General features: G+C 41.0%; 1 protein-coding gene and 1 pseudogene across 1 annotated transcript in view; one reads left to right on the top strand and one right to left on the bottom strand.

Annotated features, from left to right (window-relative positions):
* The window catches only part of LOC121030046 (KH homology domain-containing protein 1-like), a 32892-nt gene that overhangs the window by 8871 nt on the left and 616 nt on the right, over positions 1-23405 (bottom strand). The window lies entirely within an intron of this gene.
* On the top strand, positions 4720-5422 carry LOC121029667 (cancer-related nucleoside-triphosphatase-like; annotated as a pseudogene).

The following is a 23405-nucleotide window of genomic DNA, read 5'->3' on the forward strand; positions in this document are numbered from 1 at the left end:
CCACGCTAATCCCTTGGGAACCCTGCATTCTCCACAGGTCCAAGTAGAACCCTCCTCCCAAGGTTCGAACAGGAGTTCAAAGTCCTGCTCCGGATGGGAGAGCCCGACTCCGAGGGCAAAGTTGAAATCTTTATCTTGGGGAAGCGCCGATACCGGAAGCGTGCCAAAAGCCTGATTCGCATTTTGGCCGCGAAGCCAGAAAGGAAACTGTATGGAGGTGAGGAGCATGCTGTGCCAAGGCACGGGGTGCCGCGGACCTAGGCTGTGCCACGGGAACTTTGACTTCTGCCACTCCCCTCCCACAAGCCTGGGACTCCTTTCACATCCTGGGACGCTAGGATTCCTAGGTTTCTAGGGGAATCACAGAAACCCTAGAATACGGCACTGTGGGAGACAGCTGGCAAACCCACGGAAGGAAGAATCCATAAGGAACCCTAGTCCCTTCCCACCTGTCTTTTCAGAAGTTGGGAAGGAATCCATCTGGACCCCACTTTCTGAGATAAAACTGGAGCCTGGGAAGTCCTGTACTCAGGGATTCTCAGACTTCAAATGAACCCAAGAGCACTGTAGAAATGCGGGTTAATGGGGCGCCTGGGTGGCTTGGTCGGTTAAGCGTCCGACTTCGGCTCAGGTCATGATCTCATGGTCCGTGAGTTCGTGCCCCGTGTCGGGCTCTGTGCTGACAGCTCAGAGCCTGGAGCCTATTTCAGATTGTGACTCCCTCTCTTTCTGCCCCTCCCCTGTTCATGCTCTGTCTCTGTCTCAAAAATAAATAAACATTAAAAAAAAAAAAAAAAAGAAATGCGGGTTGTTCACCACCACTTTCCCCAACCCCACCTAGGAGACCCCACTTAGGAGTTCGGCATATTGGCAAACCAAAACCTCTTTGTTCCTCAGTCTCCTTACCTATAAAATGGGTCTAGTTGTTGTAACCTACATAGAGGTTTTTCCCAAGGATTAAATGAATGAATACAACAAAGCACTTAGAATACATAGAAAATACTTGATAAATATGAGCTGTCATTATTTTGTTGGGTGTTCTGGGTGATTCTAACATAGGTGGCCTGCTCTAAGGTGACCAATAAGGTAGACTCAGCAGTGTTTTCTGTGGAGTCACTTTCCCTGTTTCCTTTGTGTTCTCCTGGACAGTATACTTGCTCAATTCAATGCTTTTCTTACAGGCATAATGATGCTCAGCCTTAAGAAGTCTGTTAAAAGAGAGGATGTTCATTCCAGTGCTTCCCTCTCCACTGCAGTGATGACCAGCCTGGATGAAGCCATGCAGTCACTGGAAATAGGTTCGGAGACTGTCCAGGAACCTGTTACCAAAACAGTGTGATCTTTGTGATCAGGACCTTAGTGCAGAGGAGGGTGGTCTGAGTCAGGAGACTTACCCTCAGAGGCACAGTCTAACTCTGCCTTTGCTCCTGTGACTAAGGGGAAACTAGTGTCAGTGCTCTACCCACCTTTCTCCTGCGTAGATGCTTGTTTAAAGGTTCAAACGTGTTATAATTAAAAAAAAACAAAAAACAAAAAACTTAAAAAAAACATTTATAGATACATACATAGATATACATTAGTATTGTCAAGGAAAGCAATCTTGGTTTGCTTGTTCCAAGATGGGAAAAGTAAGAATTACAAATGGCTGATTCTAACTTTCCATAGTGTTTTGTATTAGGTGAGTGTGGCTAGAATCTTTAATGTTCCAGGGCACTTTTGTAGATTGGGAAGAACATTACTGTTTATTCTTTCATTGATGCTAATTTAAAAAATAAAATGTTTCATTGATATTAAACAAGATTTATAAATCAGTTCTTAAGTGTTGAAACATTGATGACAAACTTATTCCATTCTTGGCTTTTAGTGAAAAAGAAGCCTATTTTTCTTTGTCATGTCTTTTTTAATAGCTTAAAAAGCAAAACACATTAGTACAGAATTTATTATGACTAGAACAAAAGCATCTATAAGTGTTCATTATTCCTGTAATTCCAAATAGGATAGGTTTCCTGGAGTAAATCATTTTATTAGTTACTTTACTTTCTCAGTATTGTCATAAATAAAAGGAAAAGGATTCCATCTTAGCCTGAGTATGCATATCCTGGGTTCACTGACCAATTACCTCTGGATCAGATCCCAAGAATACCATTTATGGAGCATTTGGTGTAGGTCAGGTTCTGTTTAGTGCTTTATATACATTATTTGACTGGATCTTCATAATAATCCTATGAAAATAGATATGATTGTACCCATTTTACAGATGTGGAAAGAGCAGGGTGAGAACATCAAATAATGGGTTGTCCTGCCTCTTTATCACTTTTCATGTTGATACATTTTCACATTACACTATAAACTCCTTATGGCATTAGGGATGATTCAATTTTCTTTTACCCCTGAGGCCCTAGGCAAATAGCTAAACACTGGATTATTAACTTAGTTACAGTGATTGTCTTCATTTACTAACCAGTCAGCCCTAGTTAATGCAAATAGTGGTGTTAATAAAAGCCAGGTGTACAATGTGACCATTTGACCATGTATGAATCCCTGTATATACTATACAACATCAAAAGTCCTTAAGTTTCATAATAATGTAATCAGGAAAAATTATTGTTTTTCCCCATTTCTCTTAGTGGTAACATGGTACTCCAGATTCAGCCTACAGAATTGAGGAAGCTTCTGGCTGGGTTTAAAAATATCTCTTGCAGTAGGTCCTTAGGGCCCACCCAGGCAGCCCTGTAGGAAGTAGCCAGGGTCAGCCACTAGCCCAAAGGCACAGGGTGAGTAAATTGGAGGTTCCAGGAAAGCTCCTCTGGCTCTAGGTCATGTCACAAGACCCTAGGAGAGAGAGGCCTGGCTTTACCTCAGGGCCTCAGCAATGGGCTACAGTTTGCAAGGGTAAGGCCTTGAAGACCTTCCCAGGCAGAAATGTGGAAAGTTTGTTTATAAACTTACATATCTTTCAGCTTGGTCACAATCCTATACACTCTTAGGAATTCAAATTTGAGGTAGACTGGGGCAGCATTCAGGTGCTTTGGAACCTCAGACATCTGTGGATCTCAAAGACTGGCCCCCTGCCACAGGGGGTGTTCTTTCTGCTCTGCCATGTGGTCTTTGTCAGTGACCTCAGGGTTCTGCCCCCACTGACTCTAGGAGTGGTAGGGCTCCATTTACAGGTGCAAGCCCACCCTCTCTCTCAGACTCCCCTCACTTCCCCTCCCCCCTCACCCTCCTCTACCTCACTCCTGGGAGTACCTGAGAGATGCAGAGAAAGCAGCTTCCTGCCAGACCTGCCTGGGCCCCTTTTTATAGTCCATATTCACCTGCTATAGCCTTGGGACTTCAGGTTTCTTGTTTCTCTCCTTAAATGATACAGGCTTTGCTTGATAAGTGTTTTTGTCATTCTATTGTCTTTGTCATGTATTGACCTGGTCTATTTTTTTTTTAACTTTTATTTATTTTGAGAGAGAACAAGTGAAAGAGGGGGAGGGATGGAGAGAGGGAGAAAGAGAATCCCAAGCAGGCTCTACACTGGTATTGCAGAGCCCAGTTCAGGGCTTGAACCCATGAACCGTGAGATCATGACCTGAGTTGAAACGAAGAGTCGGATGCTCAACTGAGAGCCACCCAGGTGCCCCAACCTGGTCTATGAATAGTTCACAACTTCTCTATCGCATTTACATGGTAGCTGTTTTCTTAGAACATTTAATCCATTATTATTGTGAGGCACCATTGGACCATCTCTCTGTTTTGTTCTTTTGCATGTGATCATCATTGTTGCTCATTCTTCCTATTCTTGGTATACTTTTTCACATTCCTTTGGCCTAGTCACAGTTTACTAAATCCACCCTTCTCTATATAGAGAAAATGTGCATACTTATATTTGATAGCCATTATCTATACTTAATCGAAGAAATAATACCCAGATATTTATCCTCCTACAATAATTACAGATTAAACATATCCATTTATGTTTCTTATTTATGAATTACAATTATCTTTAAATTTGTACATTAACTTACCACTTAGGTCATGACTAAGAGCGAGGGACTGTAAGGACCAAAAACTTTTCCCTTACCTTCTAGTTTCTTTCTAGTCACTAAAGTGACATAAGACAGATTAACAGGAGAAAAACGAATTTCATATGTATGAAATCCCCAAAGACATGAAACCCAAAGACAGGCAGTGGAAGCTTATATGCCATCTTGAGCTAAGGAGAAAGGGGTAGGGGTCTCAAGCATCAAACGGGAGGAAGATGAGGTGCCTAAGTGGCTCAGTCAGTTGAGCATCCGACTTCAGCTCAGGTCATGATCTCACAGTTTGGGAGTTCAAGCCCCGCATCAGGCTCTGTGCTGACAGCCTGTTTCTCAGGTTTAATGTCTTTTTTTTTTTTTTAATCTCTTTACTGGACTGTAATGTGGCTTTAAATATAAAATTAGAGGGGCGCCTGGGTGGCGCAGTCGGTTAAGCGTCCGACTTCAGCCAGGTCACGATCTCGCGGTCTGTGAGTTCGAGCCCCGCGTTGGGCTCTGGGCTGATGGCTCGGAGCCTGGAGCCTGTTTCCGATTCTGTGTCTCCCTCTCTCTCTGCCCCTACCCCATTCATGCTCTGTCTCTCTCTGTCCCAAAAATAAATAAGAAAAAAAAAAAAAAAAAAAAAAAACGTTGGAAAAAGAAAAAATAAATGTAAAATTAGATATGTCTGCCATTCTCCCTGGAACCTCCAGCTTGGAGACATTTTTCTTTTTCCTAAAGTATGTCCTTTAAAAGTTCCATTCAGGGACCCTGACCACAGCCCTGACCCCGACCCACCTAGGTATGGCCCTGCACGTATTCCTCACGGGGCCCCCAGGAGTTGGAAAAACAGCGTTGGTCCAGAAACCCAGTAAGATTTTAAAATCCTCTGGTGTGCCTGTCAATGGATTTACGCAAAAGTCAGACAGGGAGGAAATAGGATTCAACGTTGTCACATCATCCTGCAGATGATCCTAGACCTGAAGTTTGGTCTAGAATTGGGTCAGAGCCTCTGCCTGGAAAACGCCAGTGCGGAGCTCGGCAGTACGTGGTGTATCTGACTCCTTCGGAGCAGTCGCCACTTCGGTCTTGAGGAACGCGGGTCCCAGCAGAGGCCCAGGGCAGAGGGTGTGTGTCATGGATGAGACTGGGAAAGTAGAGCTGCTCAGTCAGCCTTTCGTCCAGGCTGTTCGTCAGACGTTGTCCACCCCAGGAGTGTGTAGTTCTGGGCACAATCCCACAACTAAAGGAAAGCCGCTGGCCTTTGTGGAAGAGCTGAGAAACAGGTACGATGTTCGGGTGTTCAGCGTCACCAAGGAAAACAGAAACCACCTTTCACCAGATACTGTGACGTGTGTGCAGAGTGGCAGGAAGTGAAGACGGTTTGCGGCCCTGCCTTGTGCACTTGAAGAGATGTGCGGGTTCACGCGTAACCTCATCAGTGCCCCGCCAGTCAAAGATGTAGGTCTTGGGGCTTAGAAAGCCTTGTGGGCTTTTCCAGAGAAAACCTGACAGCTGTCCTCCATAAAATGTTTAAAAGATCACTTGGCCTTAATACTCGATTGACGCTCCAAGATTAACACTCTACTGTGGCTTATTTATGCTGAGGGGTTTGTTTATTTCCTCTTGCATTTGTGCATATGATTTTGGTAAGTTATGAAATGAGAAATGGCTTTCAGAGTATTAGATGGAACTCACCGCCATTGAAGTTTATAAATGTGTTCTGGGGAAGGAAGAGAAGAGTGGTCCCCACCTAATTCGTCTTGCATGTCATGAAAATTAAATACCTCCAGGTGCAGCTGCAGCTTAAAGGGATACCAGTTAGGTGGTTTTTAAAAATAGTTCAGAAAAAAAGCCGGTTTAGGTCCTCCCCACCCATCTCATTGTGTATTTGTTTGCTTATTGCTTAATAAAAATAAATGTGGTGGTTGTAAATAAATAAATATTCCATTCATGAAGGTAAACTCTTATTTTCCTCCCAGAAAAGACCTTCATTCCACCTGTGTTCTTAAAAGGAGAGTTTTGCTAGATAAACAGTCTTCAGTTGACTATTATTCTCTCTCAGCCCTTTAAAGTTCTTACAGGGTCTGGCTGCCATTACTAATTAAGATTTCTGCCTGGTCTAGGGTCACCTGGGTGACTCAGTCAGTTAAGCCTTCAACTCTTGGTTTCGGCTCAGGTCATGATCTTGAATTTCACAGGTTGGAGCCCACATGGGACTCTGCACTGAGAGTGCAGAGCCTGCTTTGGATTCTCTCTCTCCCTCTCTCTCTCTGTGCCACGCATCCCCTCACCCCCTCACGCTCTCTCGCTCTCAAAATCAACAAATTTATAAAAAAAAGAAAAAGATTTCTGCCTCATCTAATTGTTTTTCTCCTGAAAAGGCTTTATTATGCACAGAGGCTGGAAAGGACTCAGGACTCAGTCCTTGGCAGCCGCTTTCCTCATGGCAGCCAGGACAGTACTCAGCTCCCCTCTCTTCCTCTTGGCAGATGTGTGTCTCCACCTTTTTCTTGAACCTCTGGGCCTGCTTCCCCTTAGCTCCATGGTGAGCCAATTGTATGTAGCAAAGCTGCACACCTCCCAGATCGTGTCCCAAGTACTTGATGTGTTTGGTGAGGCCCCCAAGGCAGTGGTAGCTGTCCTCAGCTAGCTTCATGTTTCAGTCACTGTGTCCCTTATTGAGGGTCACAGCAGCCATGGGGTAGCGCAGAGCCCCATGCTTCCTGGAAAGGTGGTCTAATTTTTTTTAATACCTGTGGTGCTTGTCAACATTTACCCCTCTTCATACTAGATTTTATCAGTATCTTTTTTATTTCTTGGTAAGGCTTGCAAGAATTCTTCCTACTAATTTTTTTTAAATAAACTTAATTTTTTAGAATAGCTTTAGATTTACAGAAAAATCTTGAAAATAATACAAAGAATACCCATTTACCCCACACCCAGTTTCCCCTATTAACATCTTATATTAATATGATACATTTATTGTAATTGTTGAAAACAAGACAACAGGCCCAAAATGGAGTTGCTTATGCTAAGCACCACATCACGAAACCCATCAAACTGAAACTAAATTTAATTACACTTTCAGCTCTCCCAGAAATGGAGTCTTAAATCAATTAGTCAGGAATCGCCTGGTCAGCACTAGTGAAATAATGATAGACACCTGTCATCCCCTAAAGGATTAACTTTGTAATAACCAACTTGTTTTTTTGCCTAGTATAACTTCCTTGTTCCTCTTCCCTTTTGCCTATAAAAGTCTTTCATTTTGTACAGCTCCTTAGAGCTCCTTTTTATCTGCTAGATTGGATACTGCCTTATTCGAATCAATTTTTACTTAAATAACTATTAAAATTTAATACGCTTTTTATTTTTTAACACAATTGATGAACCAATATTGATATACTATTATTAACTGAAGTCCATACCTCATTCTGATCACCTTAGTTTTTTATCTAATGTCCTTTATCTGTTCCAGGATCCCACATTACATTTAGTTATCATCTCACCTTAGGCTCCTCTTGGCTGTTAAAGCTTTTCATACTTTCCTTGCTTTAATTACCTTGACAATTTTGAGGAGTACTAGTCAGCTATCTTATTAGATGCCCCTTTATTGTAATTTGTCTGATTTTTTTTCTCAAAATTAGATTGGAGTTACGGGTTTGGGGGAAGACCACAGAGGTAGCCTCCCACTTCATCACATTATATCAAAAGTACATACTATGAAATGACTTCACTTTTGACGTTGACCTTGATCATCTAGCTGAAGTAGTCTTTGACAGGCTTCTCCACCAGAAAATCACACACACACCACTTCCCCTATTGTACCCTTGTAAAGAAGTCACCATGTGCAGTTCACAGCTAAAGACAAAGGAGGGGCCCCTGGTGGCTCAGTCAGTTGACTGTCCAACTCTTGATTTCGGCTCAGGTTATGATCTCACGGTTGTGGGTTCAAGCCCCACATCAGGATCTGCACTGACAGCACTGTCTCCCTCTCTCTCTGCCCCTCCCCTGCTCACTCTCTCTCTCTCTCTCTCTTTCCCTCTCTCTCAAAACAAATAAATAAACATTAAAAAAAAAAAACAGAGCAAGAAGTTAGGCTCGACTTCCTCAAGGGCATAGTATCTATATAAACTATTTGGAATTCTGCATACATTTGTCTATTCTTCCTCATTTATTTATTCAATCATTTATTTGCATCAGTATGGATTCACATCTTACTATCTTTTTTAAAAACCAGCTTTTGGGGGCGCCTGGGTGGCTCAGTCAGTTAAGCGGCCAACTTCGGCTCAGGTCATGATCTCGCAGTCCATGAGTTCAAGCCCTGCGTCGGGCTCTGTGCTGACAGCTCAGAGCCTGGAGCCTGTTTCAGATTCTGTGTCTCCCTCTCTCTGACCCTCCCCCGTTCATGCTCTGTCTCTCTCTCAAAAATAAATGTTAAAAAAAAAAAATTATAAACCAGCTTTTGGTTTTGTTATTCCTATTTTGTTTGTGTTTCATACTCCTTTGGTTTCTGCCTTAACCTTTTTTTTTTTTTTTTTTTTTTGTTTCCTTAAGATTATTTTTTCTCATTTTTAGAGTTGAATGTTTACCTCATTTGTTTTCATTCTTTCTGATAGTACCTTCTTACTGCAGTACAAGGAGGGATCCGCAACTTTTCCCCCCACCCCACTTCCATCCACTCAAGGATCCCTCTCTAGAGCTTTGGAATCACTGCCCGATGGCAGCAGCCTCTTCTGCCAGGCTTAGATATCAGACTTTAGGTCTGCTCTTTGCTGCCCTTTGTCTTGGGATACCAGCCTCCTCCACCACTAGAAACCTTCCTATCAAAGACTGCCTATGAAGGAACTGCAGCTGCATTGTAAATATCCCACTCTGTAAATTTCCACAGGTTCATTTTGCCATAGAAAGACAACTGGTTACTTGTTATACATCTTCTTTTAAAGTCTTAGCAAGAATCCACAAGCCCTGACAAAGGCTGTACATTGACCCTAATAGTTTGGCCTCCATGCCCATTTGTGTGCTTATTACAATTGCTTCCTATTATTACTCTATCATTATTTTTTAAAGAATTATGACATTTCCAAATTTGGTCAATTCCTAGTTCCCAGACCTGATCCCAAAGTTAGCCACAAGATGGAATGCAATCTTATCTTAATTATATTCCTGTCTAGTTGTTTAAAGGTAATGAAAGGCCATTTGCCTCAGAGATTTTAGGCTGCTTCCAAAGTAGGCCAATCTTTTTTTTAATTTCCTGTTAATAACCATACGTACAGAAAGGGCAAAGAGAAAAACTATTAAGCTCATCTATCTATAGGATTCAACAAAACCTTCTACTCAAGAAGACAAGATTTACAACCCATTTAAGTAGCCAGGGAGAGTTCTGTACCTACTCCCAGACTTATCCTGCAGCCAGATAATACCAGAAAGATCCTGTTCCTTGCTTATTTAGTTTAGTTTTGCCTTTTGCTTTGCTGTGGTTTGTTTTGTTTTAAGCAGTGAAGGAAAAACTTGGGAACGCTGACAGAAATATATCAAAGGAGATATCCAAAATAGTCCCTTATATCATTTACATAAGATGATATTGGTAATAATTAGATATTACCCACATTAACTTCTTACTCTCTGGTCTTGAGTATTTCTTTCCTTGAACTATGTAAAAATTCAGAACTATGAAGAACTATGAACTTCTTCCTTCATTTATAGCTGAAACCACAGTGTCACTCACAAAATCAACTTTTCATTTATCAGTTAAGGTACCAAGAGTTCTGCCTCATCTATTCTCTAAAGAAATATTACAAAGATTTGCATGCAGACCTTTTCATGACAAAAAACAGTATATAAATATTTTGAAGAACTATATGGTGCTTTCACCTTCCCACTTTCCTCCTCCTGCTTGATAAAACTTGTCAAATCTCTCATGACATAAATCTTGCTTTCCTAGGTTCAATCAATGGCATTTTATCAAACCTGTCTTTGTCTATGATGAAGGAAAATACTTCAGACAGTGTGCTGAACTCTAAATTGTGTCAACCCAATCATCCTTCAAGAAAGAACCCAAGGCACCTGGGTGGCACAGTTTGTTAAGCATCCAACTATTGATTTTGGTTCAGGTCATGATCTCACAGTTGGTGAGTTTGAGCCCCACATCGGGCTCTGTGCTGATGGCTCGGGGCCTACTTGGGATTCTGTCGGTCCTTCTCTCTGTGCCCCGCCCACCCTCCCCTTGTTTTTTATTTTATTTCTCTCTCTCTCTCTCTAAATAAACTTTTTTTTTTTTAAAGAAAGAACCCAAGCTAAAGAGTTTGAAGCAGAAATCCCTCAGCTGTCAGAAATATGGGCCCTGCCTCCACTGAAGAGAGCTGCCTCACTAAGAAATGTCTTCCCAAGACATCCCACTATAACTACAAAGGGTCCTCTTTGTTCTGCAGAGGCCTGGATAGCTGGCTGATGCCATCATTTGGCCGGCATAAGCCCAACTTCTCTCTCTGCCGAGTCCTGCTTCCTTCCCCACCCCTCCACAGGTGTTGATCCCAAGAGTGCTCCCTAATGAACATCCTACACAATGCTACCATCTCAAAATCTCCTTCCTAGGAAAGTTAACTTGCGTTCATTACATCACGAGTGGTGGGGTACCTGGGTAGCTCAGTTGGTTAAGCATCTAACTCTCAATTTTGGTTCAGGTCATGATCTCATGCTTCGTAGGTTTGAACCCCACATTGGGCTCTGTGCTGATAGTGTGGAGCCTGCTTGGGATCCTCTCTCTCCCTCTCTTTGCCCCTCCTCTGCTTGTGCTTTCTCTCTCTCAAAATAAATAAACTTAAAAAAAAAAAAAGTGGTAAAAGAAAGGGGGTGGGCAATAGGACGGGGTTTGGGAGCTAGATCACTACTGCTTAACTAGTAATGATCCAACCATCATTAGTGGTTAGTGGAGCACAGATAGCCTCTGCCATAAGGCCATGATCCAATTGTTAGAGTTTCATCACTACTGAATTTGAATAGTGTACAATATCAAGGAAATATGATGACAGTAGAATTAGGTGGCTACTAAGCTTAATTAATGCTCTAATCTAAAATAGTGATTCTCTGGGGGACCTGGGCGGTTCAGTCGGTTAGGCGTCTGACTCTTGATTGTGGCTCAGGTCATGACCTCACAGTTGGTGAGATTGAGTCCTACATCAGACTCGGCACTGACAGCACAGAACCTGCTTAGGATTCTCTGTCTCCCTCCCTCTGTGCCCCTCCCCTGCACACGTGCACACACATGCACACACATTCTCTCTCTTAAAATAAATAAACTTTACAAAATAAAATAAAATAGTAATTCTCAACTTATTGGTTTTTTTTAATTTATTTATTTTGAGAGAGAGAGTGTGTGGTGGTAGGGGCAGAGAGAAGGAGAGCAAGAATCCAAAGCAGGCTCCATGCTGTCAGCACAAAGCCCAGAGCAGGGCTCTATCTCATGAAATGTGAACTCATGACCTGAGCCAAAATCAACAGTTGGGCACTAAACCAACTGAGCCACCCAGGTACCCCATAATTCTGAACTTTAGAATGCATTAGAATCACCTAAAGGGCTTGTGAAATGACAGATTGCTACACTCTGCCTCCAGAGTTTCTGATTCAGAAGGCAGTGAATTCTGAGAATCTGCATTTCTAACAAGTTCACAGATGAAGCTAGTGCTACTTATTGGGGACCACACTTGGCGAACCACTGCTTGAGAAAAATTCAGTGCAAGGCTGAATGCAATTAGCACAATTGAGAGTCAAGTCATTGCTAGTAAAAAGGTTCCCATCTACAGCAGGAAAGCAGAAAAAGCTGAGGCCCAGGCCTTAAAAGAGAGTATGACTAATTTGGATGTAAATTTTTTAAGAAAATTTTTTTAATTAAAAAAAAAAAAAAGATGGTATGGGGCGCCTGGTGGCTCAGTGAGTGGAGCGTCCGACTTCGGCTCAAGTCACGATCTCACGGTCTGTGAGTTCGAGCCCCACGTCGGGCTCTGTGCTGACAGCTTGGAGCCTGGACCCTGCTTTGGATTCTGTGTCTCCCTCTCTCTCTGCCCCTCTCCTGCTCATGCTCTGTCTCTCTCTCTCTCTCTGTGTCAAAAATAAATAAACATTTTTAAAAAATTAAAAAAAAAAGAGTAGCTAAGGGGCATGCCTGGCTGGCTCAGTTGGTGGGGCTTGAAACTCTTGGTCTCAGGATGGTGAATTCAAGCCCCACACGGAGTGCGGAGCTTACTTTAAAAAGAGAGAGACGGGGCGCCTGGGTGGCGCAGTTAGGCGTCCGACTTCAGCCAGGTCACGATCTCGCGGTCTGTGAGTTCGAGCCCCGCATCAGGCTCTGGGCTGATGGCTCAGAGCCTGGAGCCTGTTTCCGATTCTGTGTCTCCCTCTCTCTCTCTCTCTGCCCCTCCCCCGTTCATGCTCTGTCTCTCTCTGTCCCCAAAATAAATAAACGTTGAAAAAAAAAATAAAAAAAAAAAAAAATAAGAGAGAGAGAGTAGCTGAGTTCCAAAGTTGAACTTCCAACAAAGGAAGGATTACTTTGCCAAGGTTGGAAAAGAATGGGATGCTGATATATAGGATAAGACATCTGGATTGATGCCCCTGAAAATCTTTGAGTTTCCATATTCCTGTGAATCCTCTGAGGCTGCAAAATTGTCTTATCTGAAGAGAGCTACCTCACCCAAGGTCATACTCCCTTCCTAGGGCAGGCCACATTCAATAATTGATCAATGTAGGGATACAAAATCTTGGTCCTCTTACCCCAACTCAGGACAACTTAAGGCCTATTCCTGATCCAGAAATCCCCTGCTCCAGAGATCCAGATGAGGCCTTCCTTAGGCCTGCATCTTAACTCACTTACCTGGAGTGGCTTCCTTTCCCTCCCCTCCACAGATGCTGATCCCTAATGAGCACCCTGCACATGGATAGGCTTAAAACACCTGCTTCCCAGGAACCCAGACTGCAACACATGGTGAGGCAAGACTGCCCAGGGTTCCTGACACTCTCACTGACAGCCACTCACAGCTTCAGATCTGCCAGAGATAACTAGTTACCACGTCTCTGTCACACAGTTCAAGTCAAAAATGGGGGGAGTCAAAATTTGACATTGTCTGCTAGACTTTTTCACTCCTTACTTTATGGCAGGATGTAACAGAGTCAAAGTTTTACAAGCAGCCACTCTCCTTGTGTCCTGGCTCCTTCTAGAAAAGTAATAGAGACCAAATACTGGAGGGTAGATGATCCTAAGAACGCTGATGGGAACAAATTGCAGCTGCTGCTCTTGAGCCACTTTTTGTAATATAACTAGAAAAAATAATTTAGGTGTGAATTCATATTTCTTTTTTTCACTATATTTCTTATAGAATGAGGTATCATTAATCTTAAGACTTTACCACATGGACAAAACAGTCGGTGGAAAGAAAGGATAAGAGAAATGCATATTGATGACTTCTGTCCTGAGGAGGATTAGGCAAGGACATTGGCCAAGCATTAAAAAGAGAGAGAGAGGTGAAAACTAGTTATGAAGAGAATAGAGAGCACCAGATAAATCCAGGCAACTGGGAGTGCCATTTGAGATAGATGATCATGCAATATCACTCGGTAAGTCTGTCTATGGAAAATGACAAGCTAATTCTAAAAGTATTTAGAAATGCAAAGGATTACGAAGAGCAGGACTCGCCTGTAGGGGAAAAATAAGAAGGTAGAGCTTTTTTTTACTTATTAAAGTTTATTTATTTACTTTGAGAGAGAGAGCGAGTGCATAGTGGGAGAGGAGAGGGGCAGAGAGAGACTCCCGAGCAGATTCCACAATGCCAGTGCAGCACCCCAGGCAGGCTCCATCCCAGCAATCAGGAGATCACGACTTGAGCCGAAATCAAGAGTTGGACACTTAACCAACTGAGCCACCCAGGCACCCCAAGGTAGAACTTTTCTACTGCATATTTAGATCCTTTTAGATATATATTTTTTTCCTTTTAGACATTTTTTACATTGCAACAATTAAGACAGTGTGGTTTTGGTGTGAGAATAGACAAATACACCGATGAGAAAAGCAAGAAACCCTAAAATAGACTCATGAACATATGGAGACTTGATTTATAGCAGAAAAGGCACTTCAGAGAAGTGGGGGAAGGGTAGTCTTTTCATAAATGGTGGTAGGGCAGCTGAATACATATCATTTAAAAAGGAAATTAAAAGGGGTGCCTGACTGGCTCAGTCAGAAGAGCATGTGACTCTTGATCTCAGGGTTGTGAGTTTGAGCCCCTTGAGGGATGTAGAAATTACTTAAATAAATAAAACTTTAAAAAATAAATAAGTAAAAAGGAAATAAAAGGAAGAAATGTGATCCTACCTCAAACTATACACAAAAAACAATGGGGAGGAGGGGGAAGAGAAGTGGTTGTGATGTAAAAAGCACAACACGAGGGATCCTTATGGTATCAGAACTGTCCAGAACCTGGACTGTGGTGCTGAATACACAAACCTATAGGTCAGAAAAACTGTATAGACCTGAATTCACACACATATACACACAAACACAAACAAATACAAATAAAACCAGGGAATAGGTCTGTATCAATATCCTGGTTGTGATATTTTACTACAATTTTTCAAAATATTTCTATTATGGGAAATTGGTAAAGTGCACAAAGAATCTTTCTATGTTACTTCTTGCAACTGTATGTGAATCTACAATTATCTCAATAAATTTTTCAATTAAAAAATAAATTATAGATAAAGTGTAGATTAAATGCAAAAGGCAAAACAACAAACTTTCTAGAAGACAAATAGGGCCTTATGACCTCGAGGACAGGAAAAATTTATTAAACGGGACACAAAAGCACCAACCATAAGGGAAAAAAATCGATAAGTTGAAGGGCATTAAATTTTTAAAATATCTTCAAATGATATTAAAAAGGTGAAAAGGCAAACCATAGAACAGAGGAAATATTTACAACACATGTGATGAACAAAGGGCTCATATCCAAGATATATACAGAGCTCCAACAAATCAGTAAGAAAAATACAGACAACCTAATTAAAAAAGTGGGGAAGAGACAAACAGGCACTTTCACAACAGAATAAAACTATGAAAGGTGTTCAATTTTATTCAGGAAACTATGAAATAAAACAACTGTGAGACCCCATTAGTTTTCCATAGGAATAGTTAAATTTAAGATTGAAAATACTAAGTATTGGCAAAGATGAACAACATGAACTCTCATATACTATGTTAGGAAAAGTGTAAATGACAACTTTAGAGGGGCACCTGGGTGGCTCAGTCAGTTAAGCATTCCCCTCTCAGTTTCAGCTGAGGTAATGATCTCACAGTTTCATGAGTTCGAGCCCCACATCAGCTCTGCCCTGACAGTGCAGAGCCTGCTTGGGATTCTCTCTCTCTGTGCCCCTTCCCTACTCACGCTGTCTCTGTCTCTCTCAAAATAAAGAAATAAACTTTAGGGGCGCCTGGGTGGTGCAGTCGGTTAAGCGTCCGACTTCAGCCAGGTCACGATCTCGCAGTCCGTGAGTTCGAGCCCTGCGTCAGGCTCTGGGCTGATGGCTCAGAGCCTGGAGCCTGTTTCCGATTCTGTGTCTCTGTGTCTCCCTCTCTCTCTGCCCCTCCCCCGTTCATGCTCTGTCTCTCTCTGTCCCAAAAATAAATAAACGTTGAAAAAAAAAATTAAAAAAAAAAAAAAGAAATAAACTTAAAAAAAATGACAAGTTCAGGAAATACTTTGGCATCATCTTTTAAGTTTCAGAAAACACACTACAACTCAGCAATTCTACTCCTAGGTATACCCAAATGGTATAAGCCCTTAGCTAGGTATGTATCTCTACCCCCAAGAGATTTGCATTTGTAAGTACACTGGGAGACTGTTACAGACTGAACTATGTCCCTCCCCAAAATTCATATGGTAAGGCCTTATACCCCATGGTGATTATCTAGAGTAGGACCTAATTAAGGTTACATGAGGTCATAAGATCTGCTAGGACTGATACCCTCTTAAGAAAAGAAAGACACCAAAGCTCTAGCTCATGCACTCACTCTTGCTCTCTCTCTCTGCACACTCAGAAGAAAGACCATGTGGCATACAATGAGTAGGCAGCCATCAGCAAGCCAAGGCCTCACCAGAAACCAGCCCTTGGATCTTGGGCTTCTAGCCTCCAGAACTGTGAGAAAATGAATTTCTGTTGCTAAGCCTTCAGTCTGGTATTTTGTTCTGGCAGCCTTAGCTGACAAATAAGAAACATACGAGAATGTTTATTGTAGCACTCATTATAATAGCCCCAAACTGAAAACAACCCCCAAACCCATTAATGTTAGAATGGATAAATGAATTGTGGTATATTTATATAATGGAATATTATCCAACAAGGAAAATAAATGAAACAGCTATAGGCAACAAAATGGAGAAATCTTACCCTGAATAAATAAAGCTAGTCATGAAAAGAAACAATATGCATTCTTTTACTTTTACTTTAACATCCATTAAAAAAGAAAAACTTAAGTATAATGTTTAGGAATGAATGCTTAGGTGATATATAATTACAAAGACAAGGAAATGATTACCATACAAGAACTTTTGTTAAGGAGGGGAGGGACTGGGAAAGGCACAAGAGGGACTTCTAAGGTGCTTGTTGACAATAGTCTATTTTTTTTTTTAACTTAGATGATAAACACATGGGTGGTCACATTGTGATAATTCATTGACCTGTACATTTATTTGTGTTTTGCACACTTTCCTACTCATATACAGTAAAACCTTGGATTGCGAGTAACGTGTTCTGCAAGTGTTCCACAAGACGAGCAAACATTTCTAACAAATTTTAACTTGATAAACATGCGACGTCTTGCAATATGAGTAGTACCTTATACCAAATGTCACATGATCACAACTGAGCGAATGGCTCTTGAAACTCACTTTGATATACAAATGCTTTGGATTATAAGCATGTTTCTGGAATGAATTATGCTTGCAAACCAAGATTTTACTATATTTCACAATAGAAAAATTTTAAATATTTCCGGGAATGACAAAATATATAAAAAAAAATTTTTCCTAGGAATTCACACTACAAATGCTCTCTCATATATGATGCTTATCATAGCAGAAGGCTAAAATTAACTAAATGTCCATCAACTAAGACCAGCAAAATAAGTCATCTTATTTTAATGTCATAATACAACATCTATATACCTATTAGTTAGCATTTTTTTTCTTCTTTTTTTATTTTAGAGAGAGAGCATGCACAAGTGGGGGGAAGGGGCAGAGGGAGAGAAAGAGAATCTTAAGCAGGCTCCAAGCTCAGTGCAAAGCCCTATGCAGGGCTCAATCCCACGATGCTGGGATCATGACCTGAGCTGAAATCAAGAGCTGGACGCTCAACCAACTGAATCATCCAAGTGCCCCTGTTTAACATTTTTAAATGGTTTATTTCTATATGTACTAATATGGAAAAATCCCCAAGATAAAATTATGTTTAAAATATACAGATGGGGGCGCCTGGGTGGCGCAGTCGGTTAAGCGTCCGACTTCAGCCAGGTCACGATCTCGCGGTCCGTGAGTTCGAGCCCCGCGTCGGGCTCTGGGCTGATGGCTCGGAGCCTGGAGCCTGTTTCCGATTCTGTGTCTCCCTCTCTTTCTGCCCCTCCCCCGTTCATGCTCTGTCTCTCTCTGTCCCAAAAATAAATAAAAACGTTGAAAAAAAAATTTTTTTTAAATATACAGATGAACATATGAAATGTGTTGCCACATATTAAAATATATGTGCATATATAAAATATGCATGTACAAACATATATTTATTTGGACATTTTAGCATCTTGTGGTGCCAAAAAGTAAGGGAGTAGTAAAACAAAGGATGGATACATATTGAAACAACACACCGTAGAAGCCAACCTGGACAAACTTCCAACCCAAAAGAAAGAGCCAAAGTTGGGTCAACTTGAGCAACAAAAATAATGATAGTATTGAATTATACCCCAAATAATTTTTTTCCCATGCCGCCTCCCCTCCCAAAGAAATTGTTTTAATCCACAGTGCATACTAATATAAATGAATTAACTGGAGAGAAACAACTGTTAAGAAAGATTCCAATTAATAAATGTAAATGAAATGAGAGAAGTAAGAAATCACTTACAACAGCACAGTAATCATTGCCTCTGACAAGACTTACCAATAGATGCTAAAATTAGTAAGTTTAATTAGAAGGTTTAATGAGAAACAAGATATTTATATAGTCTCAGTGTATCTCCCCCCAAATATTTAGCAATCACAAATGGAAAAATAGTCAGTTTACAGTACAGAATCTAGGCAAGTGATTTTTTTAGCCAAGTGATCAAGGTTAACATCAGAGTAGCACATACTGACACCATATATCCCCTGATATGATGTAATGAGAAAAAAACATGATCGCATCATCTCTGTGGCATCCTTCCCAATAATGCCCAACCAGCTAATCATTAAAAAGCATACAAATCCATGGGGCGCCTGGGTGGCGCAGTCGGTTGAGCGTCCGACTTCAGCCAGGTCACAATCTCGCGGTCCGTGAGTTCGAGCCCCACGTCGGGCTCTGGGCTGATGGCTCAGAGCCTGGAGCCTGTTTCCGATTCTGTGTCTCCCTCTCTCTCTGCCCCTCCCCCGCTCATGCTCTGTCTCTCTCTGTCCCAAAAATAAATAAACGTTGAAGAAAAAAAAAAAAACACAAAACATACAAATCCAAACCGAGGACACTTTACAAAATAAGTGACTGGTATTTATCCATATACCATGTCAAGGTCATGAAAGACAAGGGAAGACTGTGGAACTGTCAAAGATGAGAAGAAACAAAGGAGACAAGACAACTAAATATGATGTGGGATCCTAAATTGGATCCTCAAACAGAAAAACTACATTAGGAGATAGGAGAGGCGCCTGGCTGACTCAGTCAGTAGAACATGCGACTTTCGATCTCAATCTTGGGAATGTAAATTCAAGCCCCACGCTGGGTGTAGAGATTACTTAAAAATTAAAAGCCTTTAGGGTGCCTGAGTGGCTCAGACAGTTGAGCCACTGACTTCGGTGCAGGCCATGATCTCGTGGTTCGTGGGTTTAAGCCCCGAGTTGGACTCACCGCTGTGGGCGTGGAGCCGCCTTTGGATCGTCTTTCCCCCTCTCTCTCTCTGCCCCTTCCCTACTCACCCTCTCTCTCTCTCTCTGTCAAAAATAAACACTTTTTTAAATCTTTAAAAATTTTTTTAAAGATTTAAGGGAAAAAACTGCATCAGTGGAACAACTGTTGCAATCCAAATGATTTCTTAGTTTTGAAAAATGTTCTGTTATATAAAATGTTTACTTAAGTAGAAGTTCAGTGAAGGATATACTGGAACTCTGTAGTATTTTTGCAATTATTTTGTAAGTTTAAAATTAGCTAAAAATTTAGGGGCGCCTGGGTGGCGCAGTCGGTTAAGCGTCCGACTTCAGCCAGGTCACGATCTCGCGGTCTGTGAGTTCGAGCCCCGCGTCAGGCTCTGGGCTGATGGCTCGGAGCCTGGAGCCTGTTTCCGATTCTGTGTCTCCCTCTCTCTCTGCCCCTCCCCCGTTCATGCTCTGTCTCTCTCTGTCCCAAAAATAAATAAACGTTGAAAAAAAAATTTAAAAAAAAAATAAATTAAAAAAAAATAAATAAAATTAGCTAAAAATTTAAAATAAAAGTATAGATCAATGTATGAAATATCCTGCCACACATTAAAATACATCTGTATATGTACATACAAAATATGCATATATAGACAGACATAATATCTCTTGAAGGGCAATAAATGAGAGGCTTACCTTTCTCTACATACCCTTTTGTATCTTCTGAATCTGCATGTACATGCATTACATATTTTTGAAACTAAATTGTTTTTAAGCAAACTCTACACCCAACAAACTCACCACTCCAAGATCAAGAGTAACATGTTCTACCAACTGAGCCAGCCAGGCACTCCTTGGAACTAAAATTTTAAGTAAAATGAGACTTAACGAGTGGTTGCTACACTTGACTATAAAATGGCACTTAGCCTAGAAGCACCTGGGTGGCTCAGTCAGTTGAGCATACAGCTCTTAATCTCAGCTCAGGTTTTGATCTCAGGTTGATGAGTTCAAGCCCTGCATTGGGATCCATGCCGGGCATAGAGCCTTCTTTAAAAAAAAAAAAAAAAAAAAAAAAAAAAAAGGCACTCAGTTTAATTATGAGTTAAGTTTTCACAGAACTACCCTATGAAACAAGGTCCAGTTTCCTTCCAGAATCCATCAGCTACCAATATGTCTGATCTGAGAGGGTTTTACTTTCCTTTTGGGATCTTAAAAATTTACTGAAATCCAGGGGCGCCTGGGTGGCGCAGTCGGTTAAGTGTCCGACTTCAGCCAGGTCATGATCTTGCGGTCCGTGAGTTCGAGCCCCGTGTCGGGCTCTGGGCTGATGGCTCAGAGCCTGGAGCCTGTTTCCGATTCTGTGTCTCCCTCTCTCTCTGCCCCTCGCCCGTTCATGCTCTGTCTCTCTCTGTCCCAAAAATAAAAAATAAAAAAGAAATTAAAAAAAAAAATTTTACTGAAATCCAAAGAAAGCATAAACTTATTTCTGGGTAATATTATTGCAACTCTGGGAATATATCATAAATATCATTATATATATAATAATATATATATAATGATGCATTCCTAGAGTTACATATATAATATATATTATATATATAATATATATAAGACATATATATTATATATAACTTATATATAATATATAACATATATATTTTATATATTATATATAATATATATATATTATACATATAAAACTTGTGCTCCACTCAGGTATTAAAATAAGTACAGAGATAATGAAGAAACTAAAGTCTTGATACTAGCATTTCTCTAGTTTTAATGAAACTGTTATATTTTGTACTCACTGTAATAGAAGAGCAAGACAACATAAAAGCCTAGATTCCAATTCTAACTCTTCCACTCACAGGCTGTGTGACCATGGCCAAGTGGCTTCGTTTCTCTGTGTCTAAGTTCCAAGGGAATGACCTAAGCACCCATCTTATGGGTTGTTTTGAATATTGAATAAGATCACACATCTAAAACAGAACATATCTAGCACTTAAACTTTCAAATGTTAGCCAATGTATTTTGAAAACCTTTTGGCTCCTTTTTAAAGCTTTTAGCATTTAAGAGAATCTAAAATATTAGATTTGTGACCTAATTACATTTTAGAAGTTTCATTAAAAATAATCATTTTAGGGGCGCCTGTGTGGCTTAGTCGGTTAAGCGTCCGACTTCGGCTCAGGTCATGATCTCTCAGTCCGTGAGTTCGAGCCCCGCATCGGGCTCTGTGCTGACAGCTCAGAGCCTGGAGCCTGTTTCAGATTCTGTGTCTCCCTCTCTCTCTGACCCTCCCCTTTTCATGTTCTGTCTGTCTCTGTCTCAAAAATAAATAAACATTAAAAAAAAATTTAATAAAAAAATAATCATTTTAAAATTTAAGCAAATTACATTTATAAATACATATATTTTGGGTTATTATGAAGGAGTATATATGTATTTAGTTTTATTAGAGAAATGTTAATAGTCATAGAATAAGTAATCAGATATCAAACAGGTATATGTAAGAGTATCCTTTCTCTTTAGGCAGAATGATTCTCCACAAAGCCTCCTGAATCCTCACCCTTCTGGCTTCCTGTTATGTATGTTCCTCCACCTCACAGGACCTGGTCCCTCCACCATGGCTTTGGGCAATATCCCTCTTGCTTTCACAAGGGCTTGAAGGCCTCAATTATCCCCTTCTGCCTCCAGATTGTTAGCCTCTCCCTTCCATCGTGTCATCCCTACCCTGACCCAACATTCTGTCCTTTTCTACAGCAAATGACAAGCTCCTTCTCCATTGCCAGCTATTTCTTTTTCCCCACCTCAACAAAAAACTATCCAGGTTTTACTATCCAGGAGCTTCATCAGTTCCACTTGTCAAAAAAGTCTACTAGACATACTTCATGTGCATCTCCATTTAAGTCCTTCAACTCATTCCAACCTAGTTTCTAAGAACCCCAGAGTGGCAACTGAACTGTTCTACAAAAGCTAGCAGAAAGCCCTGTGCACACAAACCAAGGAGCAGTTCTTTGCCCTCATCTGACTAGACTGCTAGGCAGTATTCCCAACAGACAACTCCCTCCTTTAAACTCTCCACTCTTACTGGCAGAGAACCAGGCAAGAAAGGAGAGATTGATTCTACAGCAGGGGGGCATTGAGGAACTGGTCCGAAAAAAATTTCACACGGCCCCCAAAAGTGAGAAGCTGAAAACATATTTTGAAAAATTTTGTCTTTCCCCCATCATAATCTGGAAGAAACACTGATCAACACAAAGCCAGTGAAAATTATTTATTATAAAACCATTGAAATGGCTCTTAAAAGTTCGAGTTTGTACTATCAACAATAGCCAAAATATGGAAAGAGCCCAAATGTCCATCGACGGATGAATGGATAAGGAAGATGTGGTATATATATATACAATGGAGTATTACTCGGCAATCAAAAAGAATGAAATCTTGCCATTTGTAACTACGTGGATAGAACTGGAGGGTATTATGCTAAGTAAAATTAGTCAATCAGAGAAAGACAAAAATCATATGACTTCACTCATATGAGGACTTTAAGAGACAAAACAGATGAACATAAGGGAAGGGAAACAAAAATAATATAAAAGCAAGGAAAGGAACAAAACATAAGAGACTCTTAAATATGGAGAACAAACAGGGTTACTGGAGGGGTTGTGGGAGGGGGATGGGCTAAATGGGTAAGGGGCATTAAGGAATCTACTTCTGAAATCATTGTTGCACTATATACTAATTAACTTAGATGTAAAAAAAAAAAAATTCGAGTTTGCAAAAACTTGAACGTGACACAATTAAGAACAGATGCCCCCACACCCATCCTCATCCCCATCTTTCATGGCACAAAACAAAACTGGATGGAGCCTTGGCCTCCTATTGCCTGGCCAGCACTTCTTCTGCAAGCAATGTCATTCCTGTCCCGAGGTCAGCCACAAGCATGTTGTCTGGATAAGGGAGTAAGGGATTCCAGACAGGCCCCAGCCTTAAACTGAGCGTGGAGGTCCCCGCAGAATTTAGCAACCATCTAAAAAGTGGCTAAAAAGAAAGCAGCTGGTCACGTGCATGTTTTGTGGTGATGACCCCAGAGCAGTGGTTCTCCAACTTTGGCATGCATCAGAATCATCTGCAGTCTCGCTAAAACACAAGTTACTGAGCCCCACCTCCAAAATTTCTGATTCTGTGGGTATGGGATGGGCGCCAGAGTTTGCATTTTTTACAAGTTCCAGGTGACTCGGCCTCTGCAGGAGGGACGATGCACTACGTT

This window comes from Herpailurus yagouaroundi, unplaced genomic scaffold (genome assembly GCF_014898765.1).
Source record: "Herpailurus yagouaroundi ecotype Mexico unplaced genomic scaffold, PumYag 139, whole genome shotgun sequence".
In the NCBI taxonomy this organism is placed as follows: Eukaryota; Metazoa; Chordata; class Mammalia; order Carnivora; family Felidae; genus Herpailurus; species Herpailurus yagouaroundi.